The sequence below is a fragment of the Lynx canadensis genome, chromosome E3 (assembly GCF_007474595.2).
Source record: "Lynx canadensis isolate LIC74 chromosome E3, mLynCan4.pri.v2, whole genome shotgun sequence".
NCBI lineage: Eukaryota > Metazoa > Chordata > Mammalia > Carnivora > Felidae > Lynx > Lynx canadensis.
Window position 1 is genome coordinate 38,779,316 of NC_044318.1, and position 18,201 is coordinate 38,797,516.

Sequence of the window (18,201 nt, forward strand, 5' to 3'; positions counted from 1 at the left end):
CAACCCTGGCAGGCAGGCCGAGGATCGCATCAACTTAATGGTTCCCAGCCCATTAGAAATGCAAACCTTTTTATTCCCTTGTAAATAAATCTCCGTTTATTTCCGGGGCTGCCGGAAAGGAATGAGGCGGACAAGGAAGGACTTTCTCAACCCGTTATTCTCTGCTTCCTCCCAGGAGAAGCCCCTGGGGGGGGGGGGGGGGGCCCTTGGGGAGTTGAGAAGTCAACAACCCTGCCCTCACGTGATGTGCCATCTAGCAAACGAGGAGGTCCCCGGAGCCACACGTGGTGACCGGCGTGGGAAGCGCTCGGGGGGGGGGGGGGGGGGACACCAGAAGAGTCTGAGAAACAGTGGCAGGGACACCCCCTCTAGGCTGGGGACCGAGACAAGGGCTTTCTGAGCACCCGGCCTGCACTCCTGACTCTGGCAGAGATCGGAGTTTTTCTGTTGGACTCCGATCAGGGATTGCCACCGGCTTTGTCGTTTACCGCGTGTAGAAGGTGCAGCACAAGCCTTAAACACCGTGTCACTGCAAATTTGTAAATGTTTCTGTTCCTCTTTTTATTTTTTTTTTATTTGTCATATTTTTGAGGGGCAAGGGCAGAGGGAGAGGGAGAGGGGAGAGAGAGCCCACGACTGCGAGATCGTGACCCGGGCAGAAGAATGAAGAGTCACATACTCGCATGACTCAGCCACCCCAGAGCCCCTCTGTCCCTCTTGACCACCTGCCAATTTCCTCAGATTTGAAGTTCGGATTTTTACACTCAAAATAAAACATTTAGGAATCCCCGGGGTGGTTGCAGAAGAGACCCCGTTTCCCACCCCTCCCGAAATGCGTGCCCTTGACCTGCAACGTCCCCAATGGAGAGGCTTGTCTGTCTCCCAACCCCCGGAGCGAGAGTGCCCATGTGATTGCCTCTGGCCAATAGGCGATGCAGCAAAAAGAGGAGCTGAGAGTGCCCACGTGATTGCCTCCGGCCAATAGGATGCAGCAAAATGACCCCGGTGAGTGCGCAGGGCGGGAGCCTGGGTCCTGGGGAAACCTGGTCTCTCTCCATCTCCCTCTGCCAACTGCACCTCCCCTTCTCTCTCCCCCCTCTCTCTCCCTCCCCCTTCCCTCTCCCCCCTCCTTTCCCCCCTCCTCCCTCCTTTCCCCCTCTCCTCCTCTCTCCCCCTCCCCTCTCTCTCCGTCCTTCCTCCCTCCCCCACTTCTCTCTCCCCCCCTCCTCTCCCCCGTTCCCCAGCCCTCCGTCACCCTGACAACAAGCCCAGGCTCCCGAGAGCCATGAGAAACCACGTGGAGCACAGCGACATTGCTGTCGTCCCCAGCTGAGGACCCCCTGACGTCCAGTCCCTGCCACAGGTGAGCTCCACTACGACCGGCAGAGCACCCACCCACCTGAAGACCCCTGAACGGTAACAAATGGGCAGGTGCAGATGAGTTTGCTGAGCTACCGTAGCAAGACGCCCCCCCCAGACTTGGTGGCTTAGACATCAGACCTGTATTTTTCTCAGAGTTCTCCAGGCTGGAAATCCGAGATCGAAGTGTCAGCAGGGGTGGTTTCTTCGAGGTCTCTCTCCTTGGATTGTAAATGGCCATCTTGTCCCCGTATCCTTACTTTGTCTTTCCTCTGTGTGCGTCCTAATCCTTTTTCCTTAGGGCCCACCCGTGTGGCTCATTTTCACTTGGTTACTTTACAGACTGCTCTGCACATACAGGCCCAGGCTGAGGTCCTGGGGGGAGTTAGGACTTCACACATGGATTGGAGACGGGGGAAACAGTTCCGGCCACGGCAGGACACCCGTTTCAGACACACTGTGCAGCAATTAGAAACAGGTGTCCTTAGCGGGCGCAGGGCGCTGCATTGGCACTGGGTTACAAGCAAGCTGGAGACGGGCTTCGGGCCCGCCCGGGAGCCCACAGTCTGTGGGTTTCCTTCACATGCAACCCCGTTCCAGGGCCAGCCACACGCATGTGCATAACACACATCTCAGGCTGGAACCAGCCATCCCCGTCTGGCAGACTCCCGCTCTGACTTTGCCAACAGACTCCCAGAAACACAGGGGGAGAGAGAGAAAATTATACTCCCCCGTATCTCAACATTCACCTCACATAATAAGCAGTTACATTTTGCTGCCCCAGGCAACAGCTTGTTCTGTTTTAATTAACTTGCCTTTTATTGAATTCCATATCCGTCACCAAACATCAGCGCACCTTTCCGGGAGCGGTTAAAGTCGGCGATCACCCGAGCGGTACGGGGAACGGTGTGGCTCACATCGGGAGTTCATCTGTGCTTTGTTGCTTCTGCGGTGTGGCTGGGGGTGGGGGCCGCAGGGAGAAGGCGTGACGGGAGAGGAGAGCCGTGAGCATGCATGGGAGGCCACGACTCCGCCCTGTGGGGCACGGGGTTTGCATCTCGGTTCTGCTACGTAAAGGATGAGGCCCTCACGGAGAAGGGTCACCTTCTCCAGCATCTAGCAAGGCCTTGTGGGGAAAAGGCAGGACCGATGCTGGCAAAGTCGGGGCGGACACGTAAATTCTGTCCCTTGCCTGGAAAGCCTCCCGGTTCTCCTCCGCTGGAAGATGTCAGCCCCACCCCCACCCCAGTAAACATTTGCTTCCACAAATGCACAGGGACCCATATCCCTTGGCCCCCGCTGTTCCAGGGCCCTCTTGTGTCAGGCCGGGTTTCCCAGAAGCAGACCTAAGATGGGCGTCAGAGGGCCCACGGGCGGCTGGGGAGGGGGGGAGGAGGGACGGGAGGTGGGGAGGAGGGATGGGCAGGGAACAGGCAGAGCCCAGCACGACTGAGCTGATGGGAGGAGCAAATGCAGGGGGGCTTCTGTCCGACCCGGTGGGGCGTGCCAGAGAGTGAAGCAGGGCTCTGGGTTGTCTCAACCCGAGGAGAGGGGCGGGGCTTCCCGCGCCTGGCCTGGTCGGTCATAGGGTGGGAGCCGCTCTGGGGGCCAAGCACCCCTAGGCGCTCCAGCTCTCTGTGCCCCGGGCAGGCAGCTCTGGAAATGGAAGGGGACCCAAGAGGATGTGGGCAGAGCATGGAAGCGAAATTTGAGGCCCAGTGGCCAAAGCCCACCGTCGTGAGGTTCATTGCCTGCCACGAGGGTTACCTTTAGGTGTCAACCTGGCTGGACCACAGTATCCAGAGATGAGGTCAAGCACCAATCCAGATGTTGCCATGAAGGTGTTTTTTTTAGATGAGACTCCCGGTGAAATGAGTGGCCCTTGAGTAAATCAGGCGACCCTCCGTGAGGTGGGTGGGCCTCACCCAATCAGGTGAAGGCCCTGCAAGAAAATGAGACTAGGGTGCCCTGAGGAACAGGGAGTTGAGCCAGTCACCTGTCAGAGGACGTGAGCTGTAACATCTTCCCTGGGACTCAAGTCTGCTGGCCTGCCCTACAGAGGATGGACTTGCCAGCCTCCATCATTGTGTCAGCCACTTTGTGAATCTGGAGATGGATAGGAATAGACGGAATTTTATCTCTAGAGAGATGCAGAGATACGTATAGAGATAGATACGCAGAGAGGGATATGTTCCTTTTTGCGCCTGCCTCCGTGGTGATCGCTGTCTCCCTGCGTAAACCAAACCTCCATCCAGGTGGGGCTGGCGGGGGCGCCTCGCCCAAGGGCACAGCCGGGCTGGAACATCGAGATAGCTCACTGGCACGACTAGTGTCACACAGCTGGTGCCCGGTGCCTCTGAGCTCCATCCTGGCCCCTCGGGCCGCCTGCGCTTTCTCAGCGGCCGTGGCTAGGTTCTGAGGGGAGGCGTTCCTTACACGGAAACTGCAGGTGGCCCCCTACCCAGCCGTGAAAGCTACGTAGCGTCACTTCTGATGCACCTGTTCCAGCCGATCACAGGGCCAGCCCAGATAGTCTCTGTTGGGGGTCCATCGCCCTGATTTTCCCAGAAAGTCCCCAAGATCTGGGGGTGGGGGGGAGGGGTGCGGGGGGTGGACAGTGACAGCAGGAACGTCTCTTTCTTTAATGGAGGTAAAATTCACGTAATGTAAAGTTACGTATTTTATTTTGCTTTATTTTTAAGATTTTAGTTTTGAGTAATTTCCACACCCCACCTGGGGCTCTAGCTCACAACCCTGAGATCCTGAGTCACATGCTGTACTGACTGAGCCAGGCTAAAGTTAACCATTTTAAAGTGCACAATTCATGGGGCACCTGGGGCTCAGTCGGTTAAGCGTCCGACTTCAGCTCAGGTCATGGTCTCATGGTTCTTGGGTTCGAGCCCCACGTCGGGCTCTGTGCTGAAAGCTCGGAGCCTGGAGCCTGTTTCAGATTCTGTGTCTCCCTCTCTGTCTGCTCCTATCCCGCTCATGCTCTCTCTCAAAAATAAATAAAAAGAAGTTTTTTTAAGTGCACGATTCACAATGTTGTGCAATCACCACCTCTACCTGGTTCCAAGACACTCTCACCCCAAAAGGGAATCCCCTACCGTGAAGCTGGCACTGCCCACTCCCCCCTTGTCACAGCACCGGGCACCCACCGATCTGCGTTCTGACTCTGGGGATCTACCTATGCTGAATATTTCACGTAAAAGGAATTCTACAGCACGTGACCTTTTTGTGTCTGGCTTCTGTCATTTAGCATCTGTGTTCAGGATTTAGTTCCTTTTTATGGCTGAGTAGTGTTCTGCCGCGTGGACGTACCACAGTTTATTTTATCCCCTCATCCGCTGATGGACATCTCCGTTCTCCAATCCTGGCTGTTGTGGGCGGGGCTACTGTGCACAGATTCATGCATCAGTGTTTGAGTGCAGGAATTTATTTTCGAGACCATGCAGGCAGTTAGCAGCAGATCTTTGCAAGAATGTAGCTTCTCTGGCTCCCAATCTCACACATATTCCTAGACTGTGTTAGAATTACACGCAGCCAAGGGATACAAGGATGGGGGGGGGCGCGGCCTGCCAGGTCCTGGCTCTTTCCGAGGTGATTTTTAACAATGAATCAGAACCGGAAAATTGCTGCCGCGCCGCGCGTCAGTTCCTCCCCAGATGTTCAGACAAGTCTGATACCATACAAATCAAGCCACCTGGCGATGAGGATTCAAAGAACCAAAGAGGGTTTGATCTTATTCTTTCTTTTACAAGATGAGCGTGTGACGCGCGCGCGCGCACACACACACACACACACACACACACACACACACCCTCCATCCTGGTATAAGCTGAGCCCTGAAACAGCACCAAACGTTTTGCATACTTGGAATCGGTTCTCTAAAGATTTTTCCCAGCAAAGCGCGTCCAAGATAGTCTTTGGGGCCGGAGGATTTCTTTTATCTTCCCAAACCCAGGAGAGATCCACGGTAAATGACAGCTTCTGAGAAAATACGAGCATTGTGGCTCCAACGGAAAGAGCCCCGACATTTCCAGCTTTAAAACCTCTGCATTTCACGGGTCTCTGGAACTGTCTTTGTTACTGTGTTTTGAAAGAAACATTATCACCCCCAGGGGCCCCGGCAGGTTGCTGGCTTTGAGTTACGGCTTTGGATCTTGCTATATGTTGGTTGTTATGCAAAATTAATTATCTTGGTCATTTGAATGTTTTCCCCCAAACATGATATAATCTCATTACAGACTATCCATAGTAGAGTGAATCACGAGCAATCCATTTAGGAATTGAAGGTAATTTAGAGTTATATGATTTGCGAAAAAAAAAAAAAGAAGCCCCTTTCTCTGCTAAACGCTAATTTGGTCTGCCTCTGTAATGTGGGAGTGACATTCGTTTGGTTGGAGAATCGCTCTAAATGTGTAGGAGACTTGGGGCAGCCGAAGGGGCAGTTCAGAATTTTGGAGTGAGTTATCTGGCAAACAGGCGGTGCATAAGAACTCTAGGCCCCATCCCGCCATGATCCTAGAAGGCACCCCAGAGGGTGACATTTGTGTGGCGTGGGCGGGCCAGCCCACGCGCACACCTGCGAGAGAGCTGTGAGCAGAGAGAAGGCAAGGCCCATGGAGAAAGCAGGAGGGGAAAAGAGCCTGGACCCGACCGACAGGGACAGCAGGTTTCAGCCTAATGGTCTGTGACAGTGTGTTACCTTACAGTGTGTGACAAAGTAACAAATACTGGCAGCTTAGACAACAGGAAGCTGTTTTCTCACAGTCCCAGAGGCTGAAGTCTGAGATGCAGGTGTGGGCGGGGCGGCTGTCTTCCTAATGCCTCCCCTGGTGCCCGGATGGCCTTCTTCTCCTGTGTCCTCACCTGCTCGTCCCCCGTGCCTGTCTGTGTCCTGACCTCCTCCTCTTAGAAGCACCCCAGTCAGAGCGGACTGGGAGCCGCCCTTGTGACCTCGCTTTACCTTAGTCACCTGTCTACAGACCCCATCTCTGAACACAGTCACACGCAGGAGTGCTGGGGGCTAGGACTCCAGCACTTGAGTTTGCCGGGGACACGGTTCAGCCCAGAGAGGAGCGTGGAGCCAGGGTGCCCCCCAGTCAAGGTCCGTCTCGTCCCACCCACGCGTCTGAAGCCGCCTAACCTGGCCTCCTGCTCCCACCCTCCCCCTTTCCTGGTGCTTTCCGCACACGGTAGCTGGAGTGAGCCATGTCCTGAAAACACCTCTCAGGTCCTGACGTTGCCCCCAGGCCTTCGGGGGGCCTTCCGGTATGTCCTGAGGAGACGCACACACAGCAGCAGGGGGCCACGACGGGCCCCTGCCCCTCGCCGCCTCTGATCTGTGGTCATTCTACCTGAGACGCCCCTATCCTGGGTCTTTTCTTCCCTGATACGTCTCCTTCTGCCAGGACACGTTGTCTCGGCCTTGTCTCTGCCTCATCTCTAAGTCGGCTCACTCCTTTTCATCCTCGGGGTCTCCACTTAAACGTCACTTCCAAGAACATCTCCAGAAACGGTACGGTGACTTTCAGCCCCGCCAGCGAAAGTTGAAGCGTCGGCCGCAGAGTCATGATCTCAGCGTTGGTGTCGAGGAAGCAGCCGTGGGGAACTGGGGGGTTTTCAGCCTCGCCCGCCCTGATGAAGGCCCAGCGGGACGAGCTCACCATTCATTCCCACTTTCCACACCCCGCTACAAGTGACGGATTACGGCTGAGGGTTCGGCTCCCTCCGGCCTGGGGACCTCCCACCCAAACTCCTCTCCCGCGAGATAGATCAAATTATAAGCCACAGAGACTGAAGTTGAGAAGTGTTTTCAGTGGCAGTGAGAGTCCCCATCAGACTTCTCCCTGGTTTCCTTTTTTTTGGGGGGGGGGGATTATTGTTATCCAAAAGCCTGTTCAAGCCAATTGTTCCCTCCACCTTGGGATTATGGTTCTGGGTTAATAACCCTCAAAGAATTTAACAACCCTGTTCCGACTCCTGTAAATATGATTGCTAGAGAAATGTCGGCACATCACGTGTGTAAATCATTCCTTAAAGAGTGATTCTCATTCCCTATGACATAATAGTCTCGGATCCTGAGACTAGGAGGGGAGTGTGAGTAGTTTATCGGGGAGTTGATTCCAGGAAGGGAAGTGTAGTCAGCTGAATGACGCCGCGCCCCCCCCCCCCACCCCCGCAAAGATATCCGAGTCCTAATCCCTGTGACCGTTACCTTGTGTGGCAAAAAGGGTCTTTGCAGATGCGGTTAACTTATAGATCTCGAGGCAGGGAGATTGTTCTGGTCTGGGAGAGGCCTTCAGACACTCACAGGTGTCCTTATATGAGGGAGGCAGAGAGGGATTTGACCGCAGAAGAGGAGACCATGCGGAGACACAGACAGAAACTGGAGTGATGTGCCCACAATCCAAGGATGCCAGGGGTCACTGGCAACCGCCAGAAACCGGAAAAGGCAAAGAAAGATTCTCCCCTCGAGCCTCCGGAGGGAGCGCGGTCCCACTGACGCCTGATGTCAGCCCAGGATGCTGATTTCAGACTTCTGGCCTCCAGGACTGTGAGGGCATAGTGTCTTCTGTGTCCAGCCACGTGGCTTGCGGTCATTTGTTCCAGAAGCCACGGGGGACCGATCCAGGAAGAAAGCCAATACTGTGTGTGTCACCAAGCAGCTCGCCGACGTGGCCAACCGAGCAGGGCTCACTCCTGCTGGGGGCGGTAGGACGGTAGGAAGCTGGGGCTCACCCCTGGGGACACCCCAGGTGGAGGGTGGGGACCTGGCGACTTATTCACTGACTCTCGCCGATCATTGGTCGAAGGGGAGCCGGGGGGGGGGGGGGCTCCACTCTCTGTCCCACCTGCAAACCAAGCCGGGGCTAAAAGCCGAGGGGGTTCTCAGGAAGGGTTCTGGCTGCTGCGGTCGTGAGCCAGGGGTGGGCCAGCGTGCCCAGACGTGGATGCCAACGAGCGCCACACGAGCAGGAAACCGGCAGTGTCTGCCGCACATACGAAAATAAAGGAGAAGCCGAAGCCTATGTGCCCACGCCCGGGCACGGAGACGGAGCCCCCGCGAAGACGTTTTTCAGTGGGTAAATGCGGGAGCTGCGGGACGGAGCCGAACGCCTCCCATAGCTGCAGTGTCATCCACCAAAGCAGCCAAGAACGGAAAGAACAGAACGAGAAAGAACTGGCCGAGCATTCACACCGACCAAACACTGGAGTCCTCTTCGCCCTGACCGAGCCACAGTCCCCTGCGAGTGCTGTAACTAATCACCGCATGCTGGGGGGGGGTGGGGGGCTAAAACAACAGAACAGATTCTCTCACGGGTCCGGAGGGCCACGAGTCCGCGATCGAGGTGCTGGGGCATCTGTTCCTTCTGGAGGCGCTCTCTGCTCCCTCCTCCCCGTGCCTTCGCTCCTGACGGTTGCAGGAATTCTTGGCATCCTTGGCCTGTGGACGCATCGCTGCGATCTCTGCTTCCGACTTCACGGGACTTTCCCTGGGTGTGTCCGTCTGTGTGCTCTCCTCTTACAAGGACACCCATCATTTAGGGTCCACCCTCAGGCCAGGATGCTCTCCTCTCGAGCCCTCAGCTGACTCTATCTGCAAAGACCCTGCTTCCAAAGAACCACATTCTAAGGTGCCAGTGGACATGAATTGGGGAGTGGGGGAAAGACTATTTGACCCGCCCTACGTAGTAATTAGTATCTGCATTTTCGCGAATGAGGGAGCTGAGGTTGCCCAAGATGTCAGGGTTGGTGGGTGGGGGACCGGGGACCCCACCGTGGGATCATAGGACATCAAAGTGCCCACCCTGTCCCCAGACCCGCTGCAGAGGCTCTGGAACTATTTGAAGCCTCTGAGAGAAGGCTCCCAGCAAAAGTGGCTCACGCTGGGCCACGCTCCCCTCACGCTCCGTAAATATTTGGGTTGCATGACAGAAATGAGTATTCCCAGAGGACCTCGAATCCCAAGCTGCAGACGCGAATAGAGCATTTCTCTTTCGTGACTACCTGATGGGGACTTTTGCCCTGGAAACCCGGGGCGGGGGTCACAAGCTGGCCAAGATCAACGGTACACAGTCTGTGCTTGGGTCCTAGCGCTGTCCTCCTCGGCTTCGAAAAACCCTTCGCCACGATCCATTTCATATTTGTCGCCTTTTTGCCTGGTTCTCCAACCGTTTCAAGTACACCGGAGCATCTTTTATTAATGGCCTGTCCTCCTGAAATTTATTTTTGGAAACAAATGAGTAAACAAAAGAAACCGAACCCCAGCTTGATCCCGATAACTCTGAAGACGCCAAGCAAACCGGGTCTCCTTTGGAGATTCTTTGCCACTTACGAGGCTTTCGAGGGTCTCAGGAGTCGTTAATTTGTTGGCTGTTATGGAAGAATTTGGGCAGAGTCATGATGCACCCGATCTGTAGAAGGGAGGCTGGGATTCTTTGTGAATGTGGCCTCTGACCCTGACTGGACCATCTCCTCTTAAAAGGGAAGCCCGGGGGCGCCTGGGGGGGCTCAGTCCTTTAAGCGTCCGACTCTTGGTTTCCACTCAGGTCATGATCTCACGGTTTGTGAGTTTGAGCCCCATGTCAGGCTCTGCGCTGACAGCTCAGAGCCTGCTTGGGATTCTTCTCTCTCTCCTCTCTCTGCCCCTCCTCCACTTGTGTTCTCTCTTTCAAATAAATAAGCAGACATTTATATGTATATATAACACATATATATAATATATACATAAATATACATAATATTATACATGATTATATGTGTGTGTGTGTGTATATATATATATATACACACACATATATATGTATGTATTTTTTCTTTAAGGGAGACACAGGACTGTAGGCTCCAAGGCTCGCAGTTCACCGTGGCCCGGTTTTCAAGGCCCAGCCGACAATTTTTCACTCTTATGCTCATCTTTAGTCAAAAAACGAAACAAAAACAAGGACAGAATTCTGAGGGGAAAATCTAGGTCCCAGCGCAATGAATTAGTCAAACCTGAAAAGCGACTTCCTCCAAACAGAATGACACATTTTCATCTCCGTTCTATCATCTACAAGGAGGACACTCGTCACAGTCCAGTTCTGACACCGACTACGAGTTCGGTCAAATGTCGCAGCTAAGACCGTCCTCACTTTAGAGGCTCGCTGCGAGCCCAGAGGTCCCAGGCCACCCACACTTCTGACCATCTGGCTACAGATTTGCAGCCCCCGGCGGTTCCCTCAGGTTCAATAATTCACAGGAACAACTGTTAGACCAAGAAAACACTGTGCTGACTTCTACTGTTTTGTGGTAAAGGCTGCGAATTAGGACCAGCCGAAAGAAGAGACCCATAGTCAGGGACTGGGAAGATGTTTCTCGTTCCCCATGCACACGTCTGATTACCACCCCAAAGCAGGGGGAGTCTTGGGGTCCAGTTTTATTGGGGTTTCATGACCTGGGCGTGATCGATCGAATCCCTGGTCACGTGGTTGAACTCTGTCTCCAGCCCTTCCTCTCCCGAGACATTGGGCTGACGTCACCCGACTTGGAGCCCCAACCCTGTAAGCACACAGTGGGTCCCTTCTGGTGTGCCCCACCCCCCATCTTCGTCGTCTTGTTAGCATAAACCCAGGTGAGGGCTGAGCCCTGCGTGACAGATGCTCCTCTGTCATTTGGGAAATTGCAAGGATTCAGAAGCTCCCTCCCAGGACCCAGGGACACAGGTCAGCCGGACTCCATCAACATCGACACATATCTGTCCAATCGAAGGGGCCCAGATGCAGAAAGTGTTCTCTCTCCTCTCCCACTGAAAAGATTCTTTTGGCAATGTGTCTGGTTTCCACTTCCTAAAGACGAGGGACTCTTGCTGGACTCTGATCGACAGGACGGGCTGGGAAGGGGGGGGAGGGAGCCCACGAGCCAGGGCTTGGGGAGGAGTTTGAGGCAGGGGGTGAGTTTGGCCATTAGGGTCTCGGGAACAGCTGGGCACTAGGGACAGGAGGCGGGGGGCCTTGAGAAGCCACTTGGGCAGGCATTAAGTTATGTGTAATATAACATATATAAGTTATATATAAGTTTATGTAATAACTCCCTGTAATATGTGGAGAAACGTGACGCAACTTAGGACTGAAATTCATTTTAATTTTTGGCAGAGGATCTGTGCTTTGAAAACCTTCTCCCTCAGAGACCGAAGCTCGAGGCCCCTTCCCCTGGGAGGTCTCATGACTTCGTCCATATCTGGATCTTGCTTCTGAGAGTGAGTTTTCCCCACCTCACTCCCACCTCACGCTGCAAGCAGGAGCCAGTTCAAACGTGTGTGCTTCAGGCTCAAGGACAGGCAGCAAAGGCACGTGCTGGGCCTCACAGGATTCCAAGGGTGGATGTGCAAGGGCCCTGGGGCCTGAGGGCTGGTGGTTTGGTCATGAACGTAATCTGTGCTCTTTTCCGTACAACGGATTCCTCTCGGCGCTGGGCAGGGGGCGAGGAATAGGAGGTGAGATCCCAACAGAATAGTAGGAGTTCCTGGTTCCACCATGAGTCAGCGGCCAGCACCGGTAACCTCATCTGCAAAATGGGGACTGGCTTCCTCTGCGTGTTGGCAGAACTCCAAGGTTCCTCCCTTGGAATCGATTTTAGTGACACCCACTGGTTCCCTCTAGCTGTATGTGCATTTTTGTGCCCCCGGGGCCTTTTCCAGACACTCCAGGAGCTGGTGGATAAAGAACAGCTTCGCACTCCCCAGGGAGGTCACCCCATGCCATTCTGAGCTGTCCCCAGGGCCCCCCAGGGGCAGCGCTCCTCTGTCCCCAGTGCTCACCTGTTCTCCAAGCGCGCTGTGTTCTCGGCCTCCCCAGCCTTGTTTCCCCCTGCTCCTACCTTGTTTCCTGGGATCCCCTCCCAAGTACACCATGTGCGCAGAGTTCCCCGTCTCAGCCTTGGTTTCCGGGGAAGCCCAAACCAAGACCTGCAGTCATGGTGAGATTGAGCTACTCTGTGAAAGGGCTCAGCGCAGTGCGGGCACAGAGGCAGGTGCACGAAGCATCGGGTGCAGTCCTGACCCCCGGATGGGTGGGATTTGCACGGGAGGCTGGCGGTGGAGAGGGTTGGCACGGTCCAGGCGCAAGGGAGCTGGTGGAAGCCTGGTTCCAAGGCGGAGGAAAGAGCGCCCCCTGGGGGTGAGAGGAAGGGGACGCAGAGGCGGAAGGAGGGACGGCCCGTTACCCAGCCAAGAACAGAGATGGTTACCCTCATCGCCTCCTCGCTCCTAAGGAGGAGACGCTTAATTTCTCAGAGTCTGTGCCCACGGTCCCCCAGCCGTGTGCAGTTCCGTTTTCCTGGTCCCTGAGCCCACAGATCAGTCGCACACGTGGATTCCTGCACCGAGGCTGTGATACTTTTTTCCTCTTTATTGTTACTCCCCTTATTTATATCACTTTGGGCATAAGGCTTTATTGTAATCAGAGCGGCATTTTGTATCTATAAACCGCCTTTCATCTGATGCTTGTCTGACGCTTACCAGAGATACTGGAAACTTTAGAGAAGCCACACAAAACTGTCCTTGGTTCCAGCCTCCACTTGAAGGCAAGTGTGTGGCGAGGGCAGGAGAGGAAACAGATCAGATCACGTGTTTACTCACCATCCTCACTGGCTTCTGACGACAAACAAGCAGGGCAGGAATTCTTAGCCCATTTCGCAGATACAGGAGAGAGCTTCCTGGAAACAAATGTGCTGGTCTCTCAGTTCAAGGTCATGTGACCCAGACCACACATTCCCAAAAGGCTTCCCACGCGCACCGGTGATAGCTCCAAATGAGACACCTGACACGTTAGAAGGACGACAGATTTCCTCCTACGGCTGTAAACCCACCCATGCCACCTTCCTGGGTAATGAATCAACATCTTTTTAAAGCAAGCCCTCTACTCGACGTGGGAAAAGCATGCTTGCATCGCCCTGTGTGTCAAAAGAGTCCATTCCTTTCAGGAAAATGTTTTAAAACGCACAGTTTGGTGGCCATTTCTGGCACGTTGTCACACGTTAAGAATGGTGGGAACCTTGGGGCGCCTGGGTGGCGCAGTCGGTTAAGCGTCCGACTTCAGCCAGGTCACGATCTCGCGGTCCGTGAGTTCGAGCCCCGCGTCGGGCTCTGGGCTGATGGCTCAGAGCCTGGAGCCTGTTTCCGATTCTGTGTCTCCCTCTCTCTCTGCCCCTCCCCCATTCATGCTCTGTTTCTCTCTGTCCCAAAAATAAATAAACGTTGAAAAAAAAATTTTTTTAAAAAAAAGAATGGTGGGAACCTTAAAAGTGACGATCTGAAAATACTGTAGTATGTATTTGACCGCTGCTAAGAGAGTAAACCGTTAAAGTCGTCATCATGAGAAAAAAAAATTTAACTGTGTAATGGTGGAAGTTAACCAAACTTACCGTGGTGAGCATTTCACAATATGTCCAGGCCCCAAATCATTGTGTTGTGTACCTGAAGCAAATACACTGTTATGTATCAATCATATCTCAACAACACTGGAGTGGGGGCGGGGGAACAGTAAACGTCCCCATCATGAGATCCTAACCAAATGAAACAAAAAAGTAGCAACAATTCTTCACTCCAGATTCTACCAGAATGTAAGACTGTGCTTTGGATTTGGCCATGGGCTGTGGCTTGCTGACCCTTCCCATGGTAGATGATGTGCTATCGAAAAAAAAAAATGGAGGTGTCTGTGGCCACCCCAGATTCCCAAGAGACCCTCTCTCAGCCCTTGTCCTCATGCCGTTGATTCTATCTTGGGTTGGGGACCCCAGAAGCAGACCCTGAAACCAGATTGGAAGGCAAGTGGCTTACACGGGAGGAGGTCCCAGAACATCCCGGTGGGACAGTGACGGGGTAGGACGGGGAATGGACACAGTAAGCAAAAGGGTTCTGTTGACCCAGCTACCGCCGTGGGCAGTGGCAGCCGGTCCTGCTGGGGATCCCGCACAGGTGCACGGCAGAGTCACCTGCTACACAGGTAAGTGACAGTGACTTGGGGTAATCAGCCTCCAGCCGCACCTGCCGTACACTGGGGTAGCTGAGGGCTGCGCGTGAGCCATGGAGACTCCCGGGTGACCATGGCTGGTGATGATGGGGCCTTGGGGCCCAGAAGTGGCACATACCGGGGGACTCGAGTGGGGTGCTGGCAGCCCCCTCCTTCCGTGACAGCCTCTTTGGGAGCACGCACTTCCTTATTCAAAACAGCGCTCCTTTTTCTAGAAATAGCTAATCTCAGTTAGTGAGCTCACGTAAGGAAACCACTCTCTCTCCATTCCCCCTGCTCCGTGTAAAAGAATTAGTAAATGAAAGTTTAAATATATATTTTTGACAAACCCAAGAACGCAAGCCCCTAGACGGTAGGGATGAGATCAGCGGGTTGTTTTTCCCCCCTTTTATTCATAGCACCTCGTTCCTTCCGAAGGCTCAGTACCAATGCCACGTTAACAAAACCTTCCGCTCTGGGGCGGGTAGTGAAAGAAGGAGGCACCGAGGTGGTGCAGGGGGTCGAGGCTGTCCCAGGGCTCCTTTTAACGGGAGAGAAACATAACTGCAGCCACGAGCCCAGGGTCACAGGGTGAGCGACAGTACAGCCACGTCATTGTCACAGGCCCCGCTCCACCCAGGGGTGTGCGGACTCAACACTGCAGCCCCCATGGCACTGTCATCCTGCACCCTCGGACCACGGGCCCCCAACCCCAGTGTTGAGACAGAGTGGACGGTGCCACTCAGTGGGTCCCCAGACCATCCCAGTCAACTCCGCAGCAGGTGTGAAGGGTCTTCTGGGCACAGGTGGGGCGGGAGGCAGCAGTGGGCTGTGGCCCATCTCGTGGGTGGCCCGGCGTGTGTGCCCAAGACGGATTGGTTCACACCCAAAGGACGGTTCAGAGACTGCTGGAAAAACGGGGCACGCATCCTTGCACCGAGGGTGTGGGCCTTGGGTACCATCTGCTTTGGATGTGAGCAATAGAAAGCGCATCGTGGGGAATTTTACAATAAGACCAGCTAATTGCACCAGCAACGCTACATAATGCCAGTGATAAATTCCTCCTTAAAAAATACCTTTGATTTGTCTAAGTGCTAAACAATTGCAGTGGTTACTGTAGGGTTTTAATCACGTATAGTGAGCCCCAGATTAGCACATGTTTATTACTTGAACTTGGATAAGTACTGTATTCTACATAGGAATTCATGCAGTTCAACAGCCCACCCCCAACACACACCAGCTCAGCTACACAGCATGTTCCGTTCCCAAGGGCGTTGCCATGGAAACAAGACAAGGTTGCGCGTCTCAGCACTTCTGCTGGAGGGCCTGGCCAAGGCTATTAGGCAAGAAAAGAAAGAAAAGGTATATGGATTAGAAAAAAAAAAGTACGACTACCTCTCTGTGCAGATGACATGATCCTGTATATGGAAGATCCCAAGAAATCCACTGAAACACTATTAAAGCTAATCAACAGTTTCAGGAAGATTGAGAGATACAAGATAAATATACAAAAATCAATTGCATTTCTGTACACTAGCAATAAACAATCTGAAAACAAAACCAAGAAAACTGTTTACAATATTTAGAAAAAGTTAAGGAGTGCCTGGGTGGCTCAGTCGGTTAAGCATTCAACTTTGGCTCAGGTCACGATTCCACGGTTGGTGGGTTCGAGCCCCGCGTCAGGCTCTGTGCTGACAACTTAGAGCCTGGAGCCTGTTTCAGATTCTATGTCTGTCTGTCTGTCTGTCTCTCTCTCTCTCTCTCTCTCTCAAAAATAAGTAAACATTAAAAAAAAAAAGAAAGGAAAAGTTAAAACTATTTATTTACAATAGCATCAAAAGCATAAAATAACGAAGATAAATTTAACAGAAGTGAAGACTTATACACTGAAAACCATAAACATATCATTGAAAGAAGTTAAAGATGTAAATAAATGAGAAGACATCCCATGTTTGTCCTCCTCAAATTGATATACAGATTCACACAATTCCTATCAAAACCTTCTCTGCCTGTTTAGCAGAAATTGATGAGCTGGCCGTAAAAGTCATGCAGAAATTTAAAGACCCCAGAACAGCCAAGACAATCTTGCAAATGAATAACAAAGTTGAAGAACTCATACCTTCTGATTTCAAAGCTCACTACCAAGCTAATGTAATCAGTGTATTGTAGTACTACCTTAAGGATGGACATATACATGGAATAAAATTGAGACTCTGAAAATAAACCTTTATTTATAGACAATTGATTTTCAACAAAGAGGCCAAAACAATTCGTTGAGAGAACTGTCTTTTCAATTAGGGTGCTGGGACAAAGAGAGGTCTACCCACAAAAGAATGAATTTGGATCCCTACCTCACTCTATACACAAATATTACATCCAAGTGGATCCCACACCTAAATGTAAGGACTAAACTTATGACCCTCTTGGAAGAAAACGTGAGTATATATTTGTGACCTCGGATTAGTCACTGATTCCTTAGATATTTCACCAGTGCACAACGTGACAAAAGACAAAATCAAGTGGACTACATCAAAATTAAAACTTTTCCTACAAACGATACCATCAGGAAAGTGAAAAGAACCCACAGAACAAGGGAGAATATCTACAGACCACGAATCTGATAAGGGACTCGTATCCAGCATACATAAAGAACTCTTACAACTCAATAATAAAAAGTCAACCCCGTTTTTTTTAATGGTCAAAGAATGTGAATGGACAGCTCTATAAAGGAGATATGCAAATAGCAAATAAACACAAAGAAAGATGCTCAGTGTCATTCGTCATCAGGGAAACGCAGATCAAACCCACAATGAGATACCACTTCACACCCATTAGAATGGTTATGATAGAAGACACCGACAGTAGCGAGTGTTGGCAAAAAAGGAAAAATTGGCTCATACATTGTTGGTGGGAATGTAAATGTTGGACCTGCTTTGGAAAACAGTTTGGCAGGTCCCCAAGATGTTAGAGTTCAATGTGGCCCCGCAGTGCTACTCTTAGTTACCTACTCAAGTGAGAGGAAACAGATGTCAACACAAAAGCTTGTACGTAAATGTTTATAGCATTATTTGTAGTTGCTCCAAAGTGGAAACAACCTGTATGTCCATCAACTGATGAAAAGACCAACCAAATGTGTATTTAGAGAAAAGAGTATTATTTGGCAACACAAGGAATAAAATGCTGATTTATGCCATGACCCAGATGAACCCTGGAAGCCTTTGGCTAAATGAAAGAAGCCGGATACAAGGGTCCTCCTCCTGCCTGCTTCCTTTTGTATGAAATGTCCAGAAAAGGCAAATCCATAGAAATAGAGAGTAGATTCGTGGCCAGCCACAGGGTCGGGGGAGGGAGGGTAGGAAGGGGTGGTGGAGGAGGAGCTTGGAGGGAGGGGCAAGAATGACTGCCTGTGGGTACCGGGTTGGTTTGGGGGGGTGGTGATTAAATGTTCTCTAATTAGGTTAGGGTGTGATTACACAACTCTGTAGAGATAGATACCAAAACCCATTGAATTACACACTTTATTTTTTTTAATTGTCACTTTTACCATGAAGCCTTTTATTTTTTATTTTGTTAAAATATTTATTGTCAAGTTAGCTAACATACAGTGTATACAGTGTATTCTTGGCTTTGGGAGTAGATTCCTATGATTCATCGCTTACATACAACACCCAGTGCTCATCCCAACAGGTGCCCTCCTCAGTGCCCATCACCCATTTGCCCCTCTTCCCCATCCCCATCCACCATCAGTTTGTTCTCTGTATTTAAGAGTCTCTTATGGTTTGCCTCCCACCCTCTCCATTTGAAACTATTTTTCCCCTTCCCCTCCCCCATGGTCTTCTGTTAAGTTTCT

General features: G+C 52.1%; 1 protein-coding gene across 1 annotated transcript in view; it reads left to right on the forward strand.

Moving 5' to 3' along the window:
• The first annotated feature begins 1,220 nt into the window (after positions 1-1,220).
• Positions 1,221-18,201, forward strand: part of CARD11 (caspase recruitment domain family member 11) — a 144,092-nt gene continuing 127,111 nt past the window's right edge. Inside the window, exon 1 of the mRNA XM_032591678.1 lies at positions 1,221-1,363. The gene's annotated coding sequence lies outside the window, so the exon portion shown is untranslated. The remainder of the gene's footprint in view (positions 1,364-18,201) is intronic.